At 41.1% G+C, this 21,289-nt stretch overlaps 1 long non-coding RNA gene across 1 annotated transcript in view; it reads left to right on the forward strand.

Moving 5' to 3' along the window:
* Positions 1-8,366: 8,366 nt before the first annotated feature.
* The window catches only part of LOC132346042 (uncharacterized), an 89,079-nt gene continuing 76,156 nt past the window's right edge, over positions 8,367-21,289 (forward strand). The window contains exons 1-3 of the long non-coding RNA XR_009495762.1: positions 8,367-8,392; positions 9,640-9,852; positions 10,517-10,564. This is a non-coding gene — a long non-coding RNA (uncharacterized lncRNA). The remainder of the gene's footprint in view (positions 8,393-9,639; positions 9,853-10,516; positions 10,565-21,289) is intronic.

The following is a 21,289-nucleotide window of genomic DNA, read 5'->3' on the forward strand; positions in this document are numbered from 1 at the left end:
TGGTACTACAGGGCTTATGGATCTATACTCCAGAGGGTCTTATCTCAATATTTCTATTCTCTGTTGTGAGAATCTATTTCTCAGAAAAGTACCCAGGTTTTTCTCACATTGTTGAATATGTTGATGTGAACCATCAAAGCTCTTGATGGAACATTTCCAATGGGACAGATCCCTCCTCCTGTTTAGGGTCATATTGGCATGACCCCATGAAGGGATTTTGTGTGATGTGCAAGTTATCATGATGTACTTTTTAAAAATAGTGTCACTGACATGTATCCACAAAAATAAATTAACCTTCCTATCTCAACTGACTCACATTTTGGAAAGAGAAACTTCACATGCCTTTGACGGTATGAGCAGCAGGGTTGGGTCAGGATGAGAAAGTCATAGCCCAGCAACGGGATAGCTATGATAGACCTTTTAATTTTTTTTTTTTTTTTTTTTTGCGGATCACTGCCAACACATTGAGTATGAACTGATATTTGTGCCAGTCTGGGTTGTGATTCAAGCTCGGTCGTTTTACAGATGGGCAGGATGTAACTTCTCCAGACTCAAGTGTTGAGAAATAAGATATAATAGGGTATAACTGTCCAGTGAGAGGAACTAATGATCTAATGTTTGCCCAAATACTTAGAATAACACCTGGCATATAGGTAGCTGTCATTGAATGATAATTATTTGTATCAATAACTCTTCCATTTAAATCTAATGATTTTGTCTTTTGCAATACCTGAAATGTATTGGAGAGGTTCATTGACCTTACTATTTCACACCCAATTATTTTATTTTTAAATATCATTTAAGTAGCAAATGATGCTCCTCCAGACCTAAGTCTCAGAATATGATTTCCCAAGTTGTGACTTGGACTCAGCAGATTCAGGGAAGGCTTCTTGAGAAAGTCAGCCCCAGTCCAGGTGCAAAGACATGCCTTTGAGCCGAGGTGATTTGAGATAATCATCTCTTAATTGATGAGCAGGACTGCTACCCCAGTCTTAAATCTATCCAGGACAGAGCACTAGTGAGAAGGAGCCTCCAGATCATTAAATCTTATAACTGAAACCCTTCCACTGCACTCTTAAACAGTTGACACACACATTTAATCTTTCTTGGCTATTATTTGGACTTATTAAGCATTTCTGTAACACTTTTCCCCCCTAAATTGGCTGCATTTCATTAGCAGTTCCTCACATCACCCTGTGTAAAAGGTGAATACAGCAGTTCGTATATTATAGACAAGGAAATTGAGGTCCAAGTAAGTACAGTGTAGTTTGGCCAAGGACACCAGAAAGTTATGCTCTGGAATGAGCAACTAAACCCAGCGTGCCTCAGTGTTGAGTCACGGTTGACTTTATCAAGGAGACTGTTCTTCATCGATGATTTGATTCAATACATTCAAAACACACACACACACACATGCACACACGTGTACACACACACACACACAAATAATGTCCCCTCCTCTCCCTAAGAACAAAAAAACATTTCATGATTTCATAGTCATAATATTGTAACCAGAGTGGTCAATCTAAAATTGAGTCTGATCAAGTCACTCTTCTGTAAAAGGCTGGTTCTTATTCTCCATCACCCTGGTATAAAATCCAGTCTTCTTAACGACATACATGGCCTTCATTGTCCTTCTACACCCCTACTGCCAGCCTGTTTACTCATCTTCCAATCTTTACTTTGGTCATGGGGCCAACTTTCAGTTATTGTAATGTGCCTCTTTCTGTAATATGTAGAAAAGAATCTTCTCCCATCTCCTTTCCTTTCCTTTCCTTTTATTATCTGTCACAATTAAAAAAAAATTTTTTTACTTTACAGTATTGTATTGGTTCTGCTACATATCAACATGAATTTGCCACAGGCGTACGCGTGTGCCCCATCCTGAACCCCCCTCCCACCTCCCTCCCCATACCATCCCTCCAGGCCATCCCAGTGCACCAACCCCAAGCATCCTGTATCATGCATTGAACGTGAACTGGCGGTTCATTTCTTATATGATATTATACATGTTTCAGTGCCATTCCCCCAAATTGTCCCACCCTCTCCCTCTCCCACAGAGTCCAAAAGACTGTTCTATACATCTGTGTCTCTTTTGCTGTCTCACATACAGGGTTATTGTTACCACCTTTCTAAATTCCATATATATGCATTAGTATACTGTATTGGTGTTTTTCTTTCTGGCTTACTTTACTTTGTATAATAGGCTCCAGTTTCATCCACCTCATTAGAACTGATTCAAATGTACTCTTTTTAATTGCTGAGTAATACTCCATTGTGTATATGTACCACAGCTTTCTTATCCATTCATCTGCTGATGGACATCTAGGTTGCTTCCATGTCCTGGCTATTATAAACAGTGCTGTGATGAACACTGGGGTACACGTGTCTCTTTCCCTTCTGGTTTCCTCAGTGTGTATGCCCAGCAGTGGGATTGCTGGATCATAAGGCAGTTCTATTTCCAGTTTCTTAAGGAATCTCCACACTGTTCTTCATAGTGGCTGTACTAGTTTGCATTCCCACCAACAGTGTAAGAGGGTTCCCTTTCCTCCACACCCTCTCCAGCATTTATTGCTTGTAGACTTTTAGATAGCAGCCATTCTTACTGGCGTGAAATGGTACCTCTATCTGTCACAATTTTTAAGAAGTCTCCCTATATTTCTCAAGACCGGGTCAGTTAGCCCTTCTGCACCCTTCTATTGTACATGATATTTTTACCATTTATATCACTAAAATTATCTTAGTTCCATCTTTTCCATGAGATTCCAATCCCCCTGAGGACAACTGTTTACCTGCTTCATTGTAGACCTCTATTGCCTAGCATAGTTCATACAAATAGTAGTGATATAATAAATAAGTTTGGATGGTATGAATGAACAATATGCCCTGTGATTTGACAGACTCTGGGATAAATCACAGAATCATAAGGTTACTCCCTTTTGTGTCAGACTCTGGGATAAATGCTAGAGATATAAGAGGTTATGGTCTGAAGCTTTAATGGTGAAATTGCTGGCAACTGCCAAGAGGGAGGGGAGGGGAATGATGAAACTTACCAGTATGGATGTCCCGGCTTAAGATAACATCCTTTATATCTGTATCTGTTGACAGCCTTTGGTCTTTTACAGGTGTAATCAGGGCAACCATATAGTTGTCCAAACTGGTACAGTTCTGAGTGGAAATGGACTCTGTTGAGAATGGTATGTTGACAGTCAGTAAAAAGCAGGACTGTCTCAAATTAAATGTGTGATCACTCTAGGTGTATAAATTACCCCAATGTGCTGTTCCTCTTGAGCTCAGTTCCTGGTTCAACTGAGCCCTGTAATGGGCTTAAAGTTGCTGCTGGGTGAGAAATTGCACAGTGGGACTAACTGAAAGAGCTAAGGAAACTGAAGAAGTCACGTTGCAACAGTTTTCTCTTGAAGCAGCTCTAAACATAGTAGTAGTTCTCTCTCAATGACAGTAGCAGGTGAGAGAGGCAGTTAAGCAGTAGTTCTATTGCTCAGTAAAAGTTTTGGCACCTGGATTTGGACATGAAGAACACTAACTGGGGAGCTGAAAGAGTTCCAGATCAACCGAATTGCTCGAAGCTGCCAAGTTGGCCTGAGAACTTTTCCTTTGTGAGGGAGATGTGCATGATAGCTGAGACCACTCCTTAGCTGGAAAATGCAGTTTAAGCATATGTTTAAAAAAGCAATGATTAAAATATTATGTTTTCAAAGCCATTTTTGTACTCCTGAATCCATGGCTGTGCCAAACACTTAACTGTGTGGAGGGTGATTATCTTTTGAGAACAGGATGGTAGCTTCCCAGTTGCTGCAGCGTAGGTCTCAGTGCCGGCAAGTGTTTAGGAAGTGAGAGGGGGACTTGCACATGAGTAATAAAGGTGAAAATCCCTGACACCAAGAAGATGTTGAAATTCTGGTTAGCTTATTTATCTTGTTTTGGCAAATGTCCTTTATCCAATGGAGGATGGCATGTTCCCATTACTACATTTATCTTTTATTTCCTGAGAGACTGTCTCCAAATTTATGTCCATCATCTATGCCTGGAGAATATAATAAATTATAATTAACAAATTTACTGGCAGAATACAGTATTAATTGCATGGTAGTGACCTTGGGTTGGTGTGAAGAATCCTTTTGTAATAACAGAAGAATAGGAAATGGATTTTCTTTTTAAGTATACCATAGAAACAAACATACATTGAGAGAGGAAAGCAAAAACAAAACAAACCCATGTAAAGCTGGTTGAAGTCAATCAAACCTTGGAATTTCATCATCATATCTTACCTTACTTTTTTCTAGTTTTTTATTATTGCCTTTTTGTAAAGTCCTGAGTTGGCACCAGGCACCTTTGTAATTGGTATTCATAATTCCCTAACTCAGACTTCTAGGCCAGCAGTGTAATGATGGTTTTGGACTGGGTTCTTCCAGGAGAAATAAAAACCAACAGCAAAACAAGACAAAATATATGAAATGGTAGTTGCTATACAAGCCAATCACATCAGCTGTATACCATGTACTTTTGGGAAAAACTATACTGTGTGCCAAAAAAGTGCTACTTGCTGTTTGGTGTAAAGAATTATAATTGACAGGATGTCTATGAGCATAATATAATCAGGAAGCAAATTGTGGCTTATATCCTTTCTGACTTTTTATACCCTTGACCAAACAATAGCAGGTCTTTCATATGTCCAGGAGAACTGAGGGATTTAGAACAGAAAGTGAAGAAAAATGTCAGGCTCTCAGTGGCGTAGAAAAAATCAGCATTGATTATAAATATGTTTCTAGAATTAAACAGCCTGGGTTCATATCACAGCTCCATGCGTTTGTTGTGTGACCTTGGGTAAGACATTTAACTTCTTAGCCTCAATTTCCTCATCTTTAAAACAGGAAAAGTAACTATAGCTTTGGTGAGAACTCAGTGAAATGATCCAGAAAATCACGTAGTAAAGTGTTTGACAAATAGTAAGCTTAATAAGGACTTCCCTGATTGCTCAGTTGGGAAAGAATCTGCCTGCAATGCAGGAGACCTCGGTTCGATTCCTGGGTTGAGAAGATCTGCTGTCGAAGGGATAGGCTACCCACTCCAGTATTCTTGGGCTTCCCTTGTGGTTCAGCAGGTAAAGAATCTGCCTGCAATGTGGAAGACCTGGGTTTGATCCCTGGGTTGGGAAGATCCCCTGGAGAAGGGAAAGGCTATCCATTCCAGTATTTTGGCCTAGAGAATTCCATGGGGTTGCAAAAAGTCAGGCATGACTGAGTGACTTTCACAAGCTCAGTAAATGTCAATTATAATTGTTCAAAACCCCAGTTATTCAACATTATGGCTACATTTTTCAAAATTTCAGGTTGTGCTTGAAAATATGGTTAACACGCCAGGAATGTTTGTATTTGAGTTATATGGTTCACTAAGATCATTCATGGCAACCCACTCCAGTACTCTCGCCTGGGAAATCCCATGGACAAAGGAGCCTGGTAGGCTGTAGTCCATGGGGCCGCTAAGAGTCAGACATGATTGAGCGACTTCACTTTCACTTTTCCTTTCATGCATTGGAGAAGGAAATGGCAACCCACTCCAGTGTTCTTGCCTGGAGAATCCCAGGGACGGGGGAGCCTCGTGGGCTGCCGTCTATGGGGTCACACAGAGTCAGACACGACTGAATCGACTTAGCAGCAGCAGCAGCAGCAGCAAGATCATTCAGGCCTCCCATACTGCATTATTCCTAGGTCAGGGAGATCCTGAAATGTGGTACATCCAGAGAGCCCCATCTTCCCAAAGTGCTTTGGTGGGCACTAGTCCTCCTCCTGAATGGGGGTCTGCCACCAACCCCTCGGGGGAGCAAATGGGATTGCAGTACCAGGGAGGGGAGAGAGCCATGGATGATTTTTTCCCCTCAGGAACGCCTTTAAATCTTGTATATCCTCTGTTGCTCTGTTACTGTGTTTTAAAATATTTATTTTCTTTTTCTGTATTTTTATTCTAAGGCAAAAATCAATAAAGAGTCTGGGTTACATGTCACGAGGCATGAATATTGGGTTTCCTTTAGAAACCATGTATTTGGATGGTGAATTGGCACCAAGACCTCACACCAGACTCTAAGAACGTCTCGTCCTCTCTTCCAGCCCCATTCTTCTTTTCTCTTTCCAATAACGCTAACCACAAGAATAGTCATCACCGTCTACTCGTGTTGCTTCTCGCCGATTTTGCTTCTCCAACCCTTCCAACATGGAATTCTTGTGTTGTATTCCTTTTGTGTGAAAGGCAACAAGTGATATTGCTGGAGTAAGAAGATTTGGATGAGAATTTTGAAACTTCTAATAATTTGCTGTTACCTGGGTCTTATTATTAACCTTCCCGACTCCCAGCTGTGTGAAGATTGGGGCATGATAAGCTCTCCTCATTTGTTTTACAAGATTGTCATGAGGATAAAGTTAAACAGTAAGTGTGCAAGTGCTTTTCCAATATGCATAGTATTTTCAAGGATACTATTTATTGTTAAATGCATTTATATCATGTTTGAACTTGTTGCAAAATTAAAAACTATTTAAGGCAAATTTGAAGTTACAGTTTCCTTGTGAAATATGTCTAGACTCATCTGGTTCTTTTTCCTATTTCTTTAAAAACTATATTTTACAACAGTTTTATGTTCACAGAAACATGTAACAGAAGGAACAGAGGGGCTGCTTCTATTTTTAATATTAAACTGGAGTATGACAAAAGTTCTACTAACTTATTGATCCCTTTTTAAAAAGTTGTTCCTTTGCTGCTGCTACTGCTGCTGTCGCCTCAATCGTGTCCGACTCTGTGCGACCCCATAGACGGCAGCCCACCAGGCTCCCCCGTTCCTGGGATTCTCCAGGCAAGAACACTGGAGTGGGTTGCCAGTTCTTTCTCTGTTCCTTTGCTAGCCTAAGGTTTTATTGAATTTTTGGGTGGTCTGTTTGATCTGCGTAAGTGGAAAAGTAAATAACTGGCCTAGAGACCTCTTATGCCTCCTCTTAGCTATGAAAAGTGTGTGTGTTATTTGCATAGCCACTGCCATGGAATATTCCTAACCTCTATCCATTTTTGATGACCATGAGAAAATTTTATTTATCATATTGGTAAGGAATGGGAATATACATTGTTTAAGAAATGTGAATCTATTCACTAGAAAGTGGAGTATGGTCAAATTGAAGGTTAACTGTCACTGGAACAAATAGTTATTAAGTGGTGAGGGCATTCATTTTTTTTTGTTTCCCCTAAATAGGGGATTCTTCAACAGCATCCTCATATAAAGACTAATGTGATAACTAGAGAGTAATTGAAAACATCAAGGACCATCACAATAAAGCTCTTTACTCTGCGCCAGAGAATGTACTCTGCTTTATAGCTGCTAGCTCATTTAAGCATCATAGAAACCCTATGAGGTAGACCTTATGAGACTCATTTAATTCTTAAGGAAACTTTAGATTCAAAGAGATTAAGTAATTTCTTATAAGAGAGAAGCATCCTGGTTGAACAACTAGGATTTCTCCTCATATTTGCTTTAGCTAGTCCTGAGAAAACTAAGCAGCTTCTTCTACTCATAGTACAATGAGATATTTTAGTATTCTAGAATACAAATGGTATATTTATGATGAAAAGAGAATTCCTAGCCAAATGCTCTTCCTCATTGTTCTGAGGAATGGTAACAATGATGATGATGATGATAATAGTCTAATGTCTTGTGCTAAATATTTCCTACATCTTATTGCATTTGAGCTTTGCAATAATTCACTGAAGAATCATCAGCCCTACTTTAGAGATGAGAAACTGAGTCAGTGAGGTGAATGGCTTGCCCAAGTCCCTAGAGTATGTCTCTGACTCCCTAAACTGCAGACTTCTCTCTATATCATAGTGATGTTAACTTACCTGTTTCTTGAAAGAGTAGTCTTCTCAAGATTCGATCACTGGTGTCCTAAGCACTATCTACCCACTGTAGCATCCTTTTGTCTCTAACTTTTTTTATGATGGGGGTATTGTGGGATGCAATAAACTTGCATTTGGAATGATTGTTTTGGGCTATGTTTGAGAACTTTTTCAAAGATTCTGTCTGGACAGTATCTTACGGATCCTTTTCTTCCAAAATATTGCCCTTTACTTCTGATTCATGCCACAGAAACAGAACATTTCTAAATAAACAAGCAGAAAGTACATCAGAATGACTTTATGCCTGAGTTTCTGATTGCTCAGATGACAACCCAGTTCTATCGCACCATGCATTATGTTTTGAATCATTTCCCTTAACCTAAGTATCTCTGGTAACCAAATTATAGTAACGTCCCCAAGGCAACCTGAGGTTTGGAAACCAAGTGGGTAGTTCCGAATTCTTAGTGGACCATTCCAAGGCGTGCAACCAAGAGCTAAGGTCAGAGCCCGCTAGAAGAGGGTGGGGAAAGAGGCTGTGGGAAAGAGATTCATGGCTTTCCATTGTACTGGGATTTAACTGGAATGAGTGAAGGCAATTTCATTTAAGAATCTCTTCCCCCTGTCACCTCATTAACACCTCCAATGAAAGGCAGCTGTGAGACTGTTAACTCTTTGCTTGCACATTCTTGAAAGTGCTGTTGGCTGAGATCTCTTGTCCTTGTGAGAAGATACCCTGCTGTCACCAATCTGGGTATCTGTAGCATTGAAATAAAGGTTTTTCCAAGACTCATATTTATACCCCAATAGCACACCATTCTGTGGAGTGAGACATGCATTTCTGCCAGGTTTTGTATATTTTCAACTACTACTCCATAAGCTGCAGTATGTTGGGTTTTTTGAAATTTGGCTGCCTCAAATTCTTTTTGGAATTAAATGAGAGCGTATGTGAACATTCATTAAGTTATTAACTCATTCATTTACTTACACTTATTGTGAGTCACATTGGATGAGTGCCTGTTATAGGTCAGGTGACACGTCAATGTCAGGGGTCCAAACATTGTACCTTCCTTCAAGGAGTGTACTCTTGAATGTGAGTTTAAATCATTATTCCAGTGTCATGTGATAAAATTATGGCAAAAGTTACAATGGGAGCATAGAAAGGAGAGGCAGTAAAGCAGAGTCATCTAAGGGAGGTCAGGGAAGATGGGAGAGAAGGTATTGGGTTAGCCAAAATGCTTGTTCTGGTTTCTCCATAACAACTCCCAGAAAAATCCAAAAGAAATTTTGGCTAACCCAATACTTGTGCTGTTTTGGGCAATAAGTGGGAGTTAGCTATCTGGAGAAGAGCTGAGATGGAAAAGCAACCTGTGAAAAATCAGGAAAGGATGGTTTGGGCGTGATGTTAGAGACCAGCTTCGTGTGCAGTGTAGTGGACGCTGTAGTCCACAGCCCAGACACCCTCTATGGGATGCAGATGCACATTCTCCCAGCTACTGGGAATGTTGATGGCTTGAAAAATCTCAGCTGAATCCCTTTAGGAAATTGCCCTCAACTAATTGCCTCTTCCCCGGGGACAGTATGCATCGAAGACACAGAGGTCTAAAGGCCAGTTCCCCTTACTTCAAGATAGATAATTCTGACTGCGTACCCAGTTAGAAGAGCTGAAGAGTTCCCAGTAAGATCTTCTGAAGCTTCTTTTGCAACTGTACCACATTTCACCTTCTCCCTGTGATCCTGCTCTCACAGCTGGTGTCCTCTGGCATCTGGTACAAGAGGGACTCAAAAAGCTCACATTTGGATGTGACACAACCTTTCTACTCTCATTGGGAGGACTTAATTTCAGGCCATACCTAGCTACCAAAGATGCTGGAAAATGTCATTTCTAGCTTATGTGCATAGTCTCAACTCTGTCACAGACAAGAGAGAAAACTTGCTTGGTGTACAACGCTTCCAGTACAGGTGAGCTATCTGGGGAGGGAAGCAGAAACCATTTCATGTTAAACAGAATGCTAAGCCAAGATGTTAGAACTTGCTTCTGCAAATCATGGGGAGCCAGTGAGTAGTGCAGAGATTGGATAGTGAATAATTTACCAGAAGGAATTTTATTGTTAGGCGAGCCAAACAACTATACAACTCTTCCTGTGGCAATATTGTTTTATCATGGTATCTTTAGCAAAGGATAGGATCTCTGGTCTGAGCCTAGTTGATGTTTCTGCTCCCCACTTTCTTGTCACCTGAGGAAAAAAATGGACATTGCTCTGTCAGAACAACTGTGGATGAACTGTTCTCAACCTTTCTTTTTAAGAAGAATTGACAATGCAGTTTCCTCCCTCCTTCTCCCCAGAAGCACAGGTGTAGGGCCTAAGGGTGAGATTTAGCAAGTTTAAAAAAAAAATAGAATGTCATCATCTACTTAGAGATGGAGATGGGATAATGTGGAAGAGAGAGGATTCGTCTTTTGGGTCTAGTCAAGAGACGTGGGCTTGGTCTTGTGCTGATTCTGTCTCTAGATTGATGACTTTTTTCACATCGCTTGGATTCTCTGTCACTCACCTTTAAGTTAAGTGACTTAATAGAATTAAGAAGTTGCCCTTCAGCTTAAAAACTTAACTGTATTTGATAGGCTTGAAACCTGAAGTTTGGAACCAGCTGACATTGGAGCTCTAGAAAGGTATGTAAAATTTAATTAAAGTTTCTATCTTAATTTTAGCAAAGTCAATCACTGCCTGACAACAAACAACAGTCTAGTAATCGTTCTGTGATCTCTCATAAACTGAGGAGATGAGTTTTTTTTTTTTTCAGCCAATTCCGGATTCTGATTCCCCTGAATACTGAGCAAGGGGGAAATTTCAAGAGAAGGTCTCTGGATGGTTCACAGCTGTAGGGCATATCATATTACAAAGGCTTAGAAAGAGTTCACAGGAGATTGACTAACGTGTTCTTTCCTCATGTCTGCATGTGTGCTAAGTTGCTTCGATTGTGTCTGACTCTTTTCAACCCCATGGACTGTAGCCTACCAGGCTCCTGTGTTCATGGGATTCTCCAGGCAGGGATACTGGAATGGGATGCCATTTCCTTCTCCAGGGGATCTTCCTGACCCAGGGACTGAACTTGAGTGTCTTATGTCTCCTGCACTGGGAAGCAGGTTCTTTAAAATTAGTGCCACCTGGGAAGCCCCATTCTGATGTCTATGGGAAAGGGATTATGTGGGAAAGGAATTATGAGAGTTGGCATTTAACTTGGGAGCCAACCAGATTGCTCTGGATTGGCCTTGAGCTTGGGCAGCAGAACACACTCTCAGCTGCCTTGGGAGTAACAGACACATTTCCATTGTCTGGGCCTGTTTTAGAGAGGAAGTGGTTACAGTCGGTGATGGCAGTAGCTTAAGGAGATAAGGAGAACAGAGGTGAGCAATTCGGGCAGAATGCAATGAACTGAGCTGGAAATTCACTGGAATACCAGGAGTCCCATTGGCCAAAAGAACCACATGACCTCTTCTGCCCTCACGTGACCATGACACTCATTTCTCCACCTTAAAAAAAAAAAATAGGGTAGCACCTGCTAGAGGTTCAGTCTTAAGTGACTTCAGTCACCCATAGCTGTTGGCTGAAGGGCAAGAATCTTGTATTTGCAATTGGAATCAATGGGTAGCGAGGTGTGCACACAAACCGTCAATGCTTTGATGGCAAATCCTCCCCTTTCAGATAGTTTTGAAAGGCCAATTTACTTAGAAAGTCTTATTTCCCCCAGATTAGCAGTCACGTCAGCACTTCAAATGCTAGCAGGGAGCAAGAATCAGTATCATGTTTGTCTAGAATATGGGAGGTGTCAGACACCTGGGCCTCTGTTCATCCTGGGACACAGTACGGAGGGAATGGGGGCACAATGCAGTTCTTATTCTGAATCTGCATCCATCTGCACTCTGCAGCGGGCAGACAAAAGAGGATTGTCAGCACTTCAAGCTACCTTGACAGAGCCATCCCACTTGACTCTTTATTAATTGCTCCATCTGCTAAGTGAGCACTCTCTGACACAGGTTGGTCCAGCCCTCTTAAAGCCCTTCGTCTGCTTCCTATTGGTTCCACATGTGTTTGTATTTGTTCTCAGTAGGCAGAGATTCCAGAGAGAAAATGAACCGCTGCAGATCGATTGCAGTATCAGTCATGCAGAAGACGTGGTGCAGCGTGCCATTTGATTTTGATCTAGTTTTAACCCTTGCAAGACAATGGCCCTGGCTTCTTTGGTTTTGTTGACCTCAGTTTCTGTTTGAAGTCTCAGAGGCTAAAGGTAAGAGAAAAGGCAGTCTGAGGCTTGGAGGTAGCATTTCCCCTTTAAGTTGAAATCTTTTTCTATCTTTCTGAGACAGGGCAATAGAAAAGCCAGAAAGCATTCATGTGGTGTGTGTGTGTATGTAATAATGCTGCTGCAAAAAAATATGCCTTGTTTTTGTAGCCAATGATAACTTCCCGCAAAAGCACACAGACAGCACCTTCAGACTCTGTGCCCACACTGACAAAAGACCGGCCAGCCCATCTCAACGGTTTACTTAGGCGACCTAGTATGATGTGTCTTTGTCCTTTCTTTTATTTTGTTTTAAAGAGATTCAATGAGATCGAGTTAAGGATGTAGTGTCTATTTCAGCCTCAGCTCTGCAATTTCCAGATTTAGCCTGGATTATGTTACAGCCCTCATGATACGGAGAGATTTTCCTATGGACAACGTGGAGATAGAAGAGAGAAACAGGAAGGGTGTGGTGTCTCCTCGCAAACTTTCTTTATACTGGGGTGTGAGGGTTGCATGGATCTGTGTGTGTTTACATGTATGTGTGGATGTGTGTATGTGTGTGAGGGAGAGGGAGAAAAGGGAAAGAAGTACTGCACAGCAAACAAAGCTTTTGCTCCTTGATGTTGTGCCTTAACTTCTCAATCAGGATTTTTGAGCTCCCTACTATTTATTGAAACTCCAGGAACATAAAGATGGAGACCTTGGAGGGAGGCATGAGCCCTTGTCTCACTACACAGTGGAGAACCTGAGGTTTTGGAAGGACTTAGTACTTTCTTCAGAGAAGGCAATGGCACCCCACTCCACTATTCTTGCCTGGAAAATCCCATGGACTGAAGAGCCTGGTAGGCTGCAGTCCATGGGATCGCTAGGAGTCAGACACGACTGAGCAACTTCACTTTCACTTTTCACTTTCATGCATTGGAGAAGGCAATGGCAACCTACTCCAGTGTTCTTGCCTGGAGAATCCCAGGAACGGGGGAGCCTGGTGGGCTGCCGTCTCTAGGGTGGCACAGAGTCGGACACGACTGAAGCGACTTAGCAGCAGCAGTACTTTCTTGTTAACCCCTGAAATCTCATTTTCTGCCCTGTGCCCCTGACTTAGATTCTGAGCTCTACTTTGCTGATTGAAGCTAGTCTGTCTGTCCCTCTCCTGTCCTGTCTTCCTTGGAAGGGAGAACTGTATCTCTTGGGATTCCTGCTGTTGGAGGCAACAGAAAATAGAGTCAAAACTGGCATACATAAAAAAGGTGTTTTACAAGTTTACAATACCTGTGGGGTAGGGGGAGGACTAGCTTTGACCACGCCTGCATTGTTAAGTTGCTTCAGTCTTAAGTCGCTTCAGTCATGTCAGACTCTTTGTGAACCTATGGACTATAGCTTGCCAGGCTCCTCTGTCCATGGAATTCTCCAGGCAAGAATACTGGAGTGGGTTGCCATTTCCTTCTCCATGGCAGCGTTGAGGGACTCAAAGCCCTTAGGAGTTAGTCCATTTCTATCTTTGAATCATCTCTGCTCTTTCTAAGTCTTGCTTCCCTCTCAGACTCCATATGTTGGTATGATGACTGCATTAGTGCCTTCCAATTTCATGTCTGGGTAGAAAGAGAACTTTTTTTTTTTTTTTTTCCAGTGCCCTAGAAAATGTCTCACTGGGTCTGGCATGGATTAGTTCATTTGTACAAACAGGAACCAACCCTGCGGCCAGGGCATACAGTTCTCTGGCCTGGACTGAAGCTATCGTTTTCTTGGAGCTGGAGTAGAAATCAGTCTTAAGTTCATTAAGGAGAAGGTTTTGTTTTCCTAAGAGAAAAATGCGAGTACTGTTATCAAAGGAAGACAGAGCAGAGATGCCTGTCTAAAGAACAGTCCAAAGTCATAGAAGTTTAAAGAACAAAAAAGTAATTTGGTCAATTAGCGGCATTATGTATGTTTGTACATCTATATGTATTATGTATGTATGTATCATTTCTATTTCTTTCTCTCTGGTGTGTGTATGTGTACTCATAAGGACACTGGTCAAACATACTGATTTTGAAATCAGATATCCTGGGTTCAAATCTTAATTCCAACAGTTCATGGACTTTTGGATAAGTTACTTAAAATCTTGGATTGCTTAAAATTTAGGCCATAAAGAACTGTGATTGTGTTCAGTGAGTTCAATCGCTCAGTGGTGTCTGACCCTTTGAAATGCCATGGACTGCAGCATGCCAGGATTCCCTGGGCATTAGCAACTCCTGTAGCTTACATAAACTCATGTCCACTGAGACGGTGATGACACCCAACCATCTCATCCTCTGTTGTCCCCTTCTTTTCCCACCTTCAATCAATACCAGCATCAGGGTCTTTTCCAGTGAGTCAGTTCTTTGCATCAGGTGGCCAAAGTATTGGAGTTTCAGCTTCAGCATCAGTCCTTCCAGTGAATATTCAGGACTGATTTCCTTTAGGATGAACTGGTTGGATCTCCTTGCAGTCCAAGGGACTCTCAAGAGTCTTCTCCAACACCACAGTTCAAAACATCAATTCTTTGGTGCTCAGCTTTCTTTATAGTCCAACTCTCATATCCATACATGACCACTGGAAAAACCATAGCCTTGACAAGATGGACATTTTTTGGCAAAGTAATGTCTCTATTTTTTAATATGCTGTCTAGGTTGTCATAGCTTTTCTTCCAAGGAGCAAGAGTCTTTTAATTTTGTGGCTGTAGTCACAATCTGCAGTGATTTTGGAGCTCAAAAAATTAAAAGTCTGTCACTGTTTGCACTGTGTTCCCATCTATTTGCCATGAAGTGATGGCACCAGATGCCATGATCTTAGTTTTCTGAATGTTGAGCTTTAAGCCAACATTTTCGCTCTTCACTTTTATCAAGAGGCTCTTTAGTTCTTCTTCACTTTTGGCCGTAAGGGTGGTATCATCTGCATATCTGAGGTTATTGATATTTCTCCTGGCAATCTTGATTCCAGCTTGTGCTTCATCCAGCCCAGCATTTTCATGGTGTACTCTGCATATAAGTTAAATAAAGAGGGTGATAATATACAGCCTTGATGTACTCCCTTCTGATTTGGAACCAGTCTGTTGTTCCATGTACAGTTCTAACTGCTGATCCTTGACCTGCATACAGATTTCTCAGAAGGTATATCAGATGGTCTGGTATTTCCATCTCTTTCAGAATTTTCCACAGCTTGTTGTGATCCACACAGTCAAAGGCTTTGACGTAGTCAATAAAGCAGAAGTAGATGTTTTTCTGGAACTCTCTTGCTTTTTTGATGATCCATCGGATGTTGGCAATTTGGTCTCTGATTCCTCTGCCTTTTCTAAATCCAGCTTGAACATCTGGAAGTTCACGGTTCATATACTGTTGAACCATTGGCTTGGAGAATTTTGAACACTACTTTACTAGCATGTGAGATGAGTGCAATTGTATGGTAGTTTGAGCATTCTTTGGCATTGCCTTTCTTTGGGATTGGAATGAAAACTGACCTTTTCCAGCCCTGAGGCCACTGCTGAGTTTTCCAAATTTCCTGGCCTTTTGAGTGCAGCACTTTTGCAGCATCGTCTTTTAGGATTTGAAATAGCTCAAATGGAATTCCATCACCTCCACTAGCTTTGTTCTTATTGATGCTTCCTAAGGTGCACTTGACTTCACATTCCAGGATGTCTGGCTCTAGGTGAGTGATCACACCATCGTGATTGTCAGGATTGTGAAGATCTTTTTTGTATAGTTCTTCTGTGTATTCTTGCCACCTCTTCTTAATATCTTCTGCTTATGTTAGGTCCAAACCATTTGTGCCCTTTATTGTGCCCATCTTTGCATGAAATGTTCCCTTGGTATCTCTAATATTCTTGAAGAGGTCTGTACTCTTTTCCATTCTATTGTTTTCCTCTATTTCTTTGCATTGATCATTGAGGAAGGCTTTCTTATCTCTCCTTGCTATTCTCTGGAACTCAGCATTTAAATGGGTATATGCTCGAACAACTACACAGTTGTACTCATCTCACACACTAGTAAAGTAATGCTCAAAATTATCCAAGCCAGGCTTCAGCAATATGGGAACTGTGAACTTACAGATGTTCAAGCTGGTTTTAGAAAAGACAGAGGAATCAGAGACCAAATTGCCAACATCCAATGAATCATTGAAAAAGCAGAGAGTTCCAGAAAGACATCTATTTCTGCTTTATTGACTTTGCCAAAGTCTTTGACTGTGTGGATCACAATAAACTGTGGAAAATTCTGAAAGAGATGGGAATATCAGACCACCTGACCTGCCTCTTGAGAAACCTATATGCAGGTCAGGAAGCAACAGTTAGAACTGGACATGGAACAACAGACTGGTTCCAAATAGGTAAAGGAGTACGTCAAGGCTGTATATGGTCACCTGCTTATTTAACTTATATGCAGAGTACATCATGAGAAACGCTGGGCTGGAAGAAGCACAAGCTGGAATCAAGATTGCTGGCAGACATATCAATAACCTCAGATATGCAGATGACACCACCCTTATGGCAGAAAGTGAAGAGCAACTATAAAGCCTCTTGATGAAAGTGAAAGTGGAGAGTGAAAAAGTTGGCTTAAAGCTCAACATTCAGAAAACTAAGAACATGGCATCTGGTCCCATCACTTCATGGTAAATAGATGGGGAAACATTGGAAACAGTGTCAGACTTTATTTTTCTGGGCTCCAAAATCACTGCAGATGGTGATTGCAGCCATGAAATTAAAAGATGCTTACTCCTTGGAAAGAAAGTTATGACCAACCTAGATAGCATATTAAAAAGTAGAGACGTTACTTTGCCAACAAAGGTCTGTCTAGTCAAGGCTATGGTTTTTCCAGTGGTCATGTATGGATGTGAGAGTTGGACTGTGAAGAATGCTGAGTGCCGAAGAATTGATGCTTTTGAACTGTGGTGTTGGAGAAGACTCTTGAGAGTCCCTTGGACTGCAAGGGGATCCAACCAGTCCATCCTAAAGGAGATCGGTCCTGGGTATTCTTTGGAAGGAATGATGCCAAAGTTGAAACTCCAGTACTTTGGCCACCTCATGTGAAGAGTTGACTCATTGGAAAAGACTCTGATGCTGGGAGGGATTGGGGGCAAGAGGAGAAGGGGACGACAGAGGATGAGATTGCTGGATGGCATCACTGACTCGATGGACATGAGTTCGAGTGAACTCCAGGAGTTGATGGTGGACAGGGAGGCCTGGTGTGCTGTAATTCATGGGGTATCAAAGAGTCGGACATGACTGAGCGACTGTATTGAACTGAACTGATCTTTCTTTTCTCCTTTGCCTTTTGCTTCTCTTCTTTTCACAGCTATTTAGAAGGCCTCCTCAGACAAGCATTTTGCCTTTTTGCATTTCTTTTCCATGGGGATGGTCTTGATACCTGTCCCCTGTACAATGTCATGAACTTCCGTCCATAGTTCTTCAGGCACTCTGTCTATCAGATTTAATCCCTTCAATCTATTTGTCACTTCCACTGTATAATCTTAAGGGATTTGATTTAGGTCATACTGAATTGTCTAGTGGGTTTCCCTACTTTCTTCAGTTTAAGTCTGAATTTGGCAATAAGTAGTTCATGGTCTGAGCCACACTCAGCTCCTAGTCTTGTTTTTGCTGACTGTATGTAACTTCTCCATCTTTGGCTGCAAAGACTATAATCAATCTGATTTCAGTGTTGACCATCTGGTGATGTCCATGTGTAGAGTCTTCTCTTGTGTTGTTAGAAGAGGGTTTTTGCCATGACCAGTGCATTCTCTTGGCAAAACTCTATTAGCCTTTGCCCTGCTTCATTCTATACTCCAAGGCCACATTTGCCTGTTTTTCGAGGTATTTCTTTACTTCTATTTTTGCATTCCAGTCCCCCTATAATGAAAAGGACATCTTTTTTGGGTGTTAGTTCTAGAAGGTGTTGTAGTTCTTCATAGAACCATTCAACTTCAACTTCTTCAGCATACTGGTTGGGTTAAATCGCATAATTTTTAAAGAAACAGGTAACTACCTTTTTAAAAAACCCATTTGTCTATTCTTATTTCCACCACAAGCAAAAGTAGTATTTCATGATAATCGAATAATTTCTTGAAAACATTTGATGTACTCTCAGCTAGCATGTTGAGAGTTATCCAAAATTCTACTTGTCTCATTTTTGTGTTTCAGGAAGAGAAACTGGTTTCCTTTCCCAGGTACCTCTTTCCCATTGTCAGAGACCCTTCATGGGTGGATGTTTTGTATAAGTGTAACCCAGAATGACTGTGTATATATGAAAAATGAAATGATTTATCTTTTCAGTGAAAACATCTTTTACTGTATTAAGCTTATGCACTGCCACAGATATCTATTAGTCCACAAATCTTTCACCTTCCCACAAATGTTTCAACAGCTGGGACACAAAGTCTTATTCAGAAATAAATGTGTGCACCACATTTGCAGTCTGAAATTCAATCTTCAAGCATTACTTGATTAGAACGAACATTATAATGCATTGTAATTTTTTTCATTTAAATAGCAGCCAATAAATTTATACCATAATCTATCCCCAATCCCAAAACATATTCAAAAAGGTTTCTATTAACGCCATTTTAACCTTTCAGCACCAAAATATTTACCAAACTCTTCAGGTGCCCGAGGCAAGAGCACCGCAGTATGTGTATATGTTATTTCCAAACTCCTAAATTATCTCTGGAAGAACTATACAAAAAAGATCTTCATCACACAATGTGTGATCACTCACCTAGAGCCAGACATCCTGGAATGTGAAGTCAAGTGCGCCTTAGGAAGCATCAATAAGAACAAAGCTAGTGGAGGTGATGGAATTCCATTTGAGCTATTTCAAATCCTAAAAGATGATGCTGCAAAAGTGCTGCACTCAAAAGGCCAGGAAATTTGGAAAACTCAGCAGTGGCCTCAGGGCTGGAAAAGGTCAGTTTTCATTCCAATCCCAAAGAAAGGCAATGCCAAAGAATGCTCAAACTACCATACAATTGCACTCATCTCACATGCTAGTAAAGTAGTGTTCAAAATTCTCCAAGCCAATGGTTCAACAGTATATGAACCGTGAACTTCCAGATGTTCAAGCTGGATTTAGAAAAGGCAGAGGAATCAGAGACCAAATTGCCAACATCCGATGGATCATCAAAAAAGCAAGAGAGTTCCAGAAAAACATCTACTTCTGCTTTATTGACTACGTCAAAGCCTTTGACTGTGTGGATCACAACAAGCTGTGGAAAATTCTGAAAGAGATGGGAATACCAGACCACCTGATATACCTTCTGAGAAATCTGTATGCAGGTCAAGGATCAGCAGTTAGAACTGTACATGGAACAACAGACTGGTTCCAAATCAGAAGGGAGTACATCAAGGCTGTATATTATCACCCTCTTTATTTAACTTATATGCAGAGTACACCATGAAAATGCTGGGCTGGATGAAGCACAAGCTGGAATCAAGATTGCCAGGAGAAATATCAATAACCTCAGATATGCAGATGATACCACCCTTACGGCCAAAAGTGAAGAAGAACTAAAGAGCCTCTTGATAAAAGTGAAGAGCGAAAATGTTGGCTTAAAGCTCAACATTCAGAAAACTAAGATCATGGCATCTGGTGCCATCACTTCATGGCAAATAGACGGGAACACAGTGCAAACAGTGACAGACTTTTATTTTTTTGAGCTCCAAAATCACTGCAGATTGTGACTGCAGCCACAAAATTAAAAGACTCTTGCTCCTTGGAAGAAAAGCTATGACAACCTAGACAGCATATTAAAAAATAGAGACATTACTTTGCCAAAAAATGTCCATCTTGTCAAGGCTATGGTTTTTCCAGTGGTCATGTATGGATATGAGAGTTGGACTATAAAGAAAGCTGAGCACCAAAGAATTGATGTTTTGAACTGTGGTGTTGGAGAAGACTCTTGAGAGTCCCTTGGACTGCAAGGAGATCCAACCAGTTCATCCTAAAGGATATCTGTCCTGAATATTCACTGGAAGGACTGATGCTGAAGCTGAAACTCCAATACTTTGGCTACCTGGTGAAAGAACTGATTCATTTGAAAGAGTCTGATGCTGGGAAAGATTGAAGGGTGGAGGACAAGGGGACAACAGAGAATGAGATGGTTGGATGTCATCACCAACTCAATGGAAATGAGTTTGAATAAGCTAAGGGAGTTGGTGATGGACAGGGAAGCCTGGTGTGCTGCAGTCCATGGGGTCTCTAAGAGTCGGACATGACTGAGTGACTGAACTGAACCTCATCCCCCACTTTATCGTGTTTAGTAACCATAAGTTTGTTTTCTTGTCTGTGAGCCTAGTTCTGTCTTGTAAGTAATTTCATTTCCATCATTGTTTAGATTCCATGTATAAGTGATATCATCTGATATTTGTGTTTCTGTCTGACTTACTTAACTTAGTATAATCTCTATGTCTATCCATATTCCTGAAAATGGCATTATTTCATTATATTTTATGGCTTAGTAATATTCCACATATATAGGAATATTCATGCTGCTGCTGCTGCTAAGTCACATCAGTCGTGTCCGACCCTGTGCGACCCCATAGACGGCAGCCCACAAGGCTCAGCCGTCCCTGGGATTCTCCAGGCAAGAACACTGGAGTGGGTTGCCATTTCCTTCTCCAATGCATGAAAGTGAAAAGTGAAAGTGAAGTCAGTCAGTCTTGTCCGACTGCTAGCGACCCCATGGACTGCAGCCCACCAGCCTCCTCTGTCGATTGGATTTTCCAGGCAAGAGTACTGGAGTGGGGTGCCATTGCCTTCTCCTATGAATATGCATATACACACCTAAACTTTTTCCATCTATCGGTAGACATTTAGGTTGTATCCATGTCTTTTATATTATAAATTGTGTTGCTATGAGCATTGGGATGTATGTATCTTTTCGAATTAGAACTTTCATCTTTTCCAGATATATGTCAAGGAGTGAAACTGCAGGATCATATGGAAACTCTATTTTTAGTTTTTTAAGGGATCTCCATACTGTTCTCCATAGTGGTTGCACCGATTTATATTTTGCACCTCTTTTTTGAAGGAGAGGTAAAGGCATATTGAAAATAGATGTGCTTTCCATATAGAAGCAATTGTGGCCACTGTTTTAAAATGCACCAAAGAAG

The sequence above is a fragment of the Bos taurus genome, chromosome 8 (genome assembly GCF_002263795.3).
Source record: "Bos taurus isolate L1 Dominette 01449 registration number 42190680 breed Hereford chromosome 8, ARS-UCD2.0, whole genome shotgun sequence".
Lineage (NCBI taxonomy): Eukaryota > Metazoa > Chordata > Mammalia > Artiodactyla > Bovidae > Bos > Bos taurus.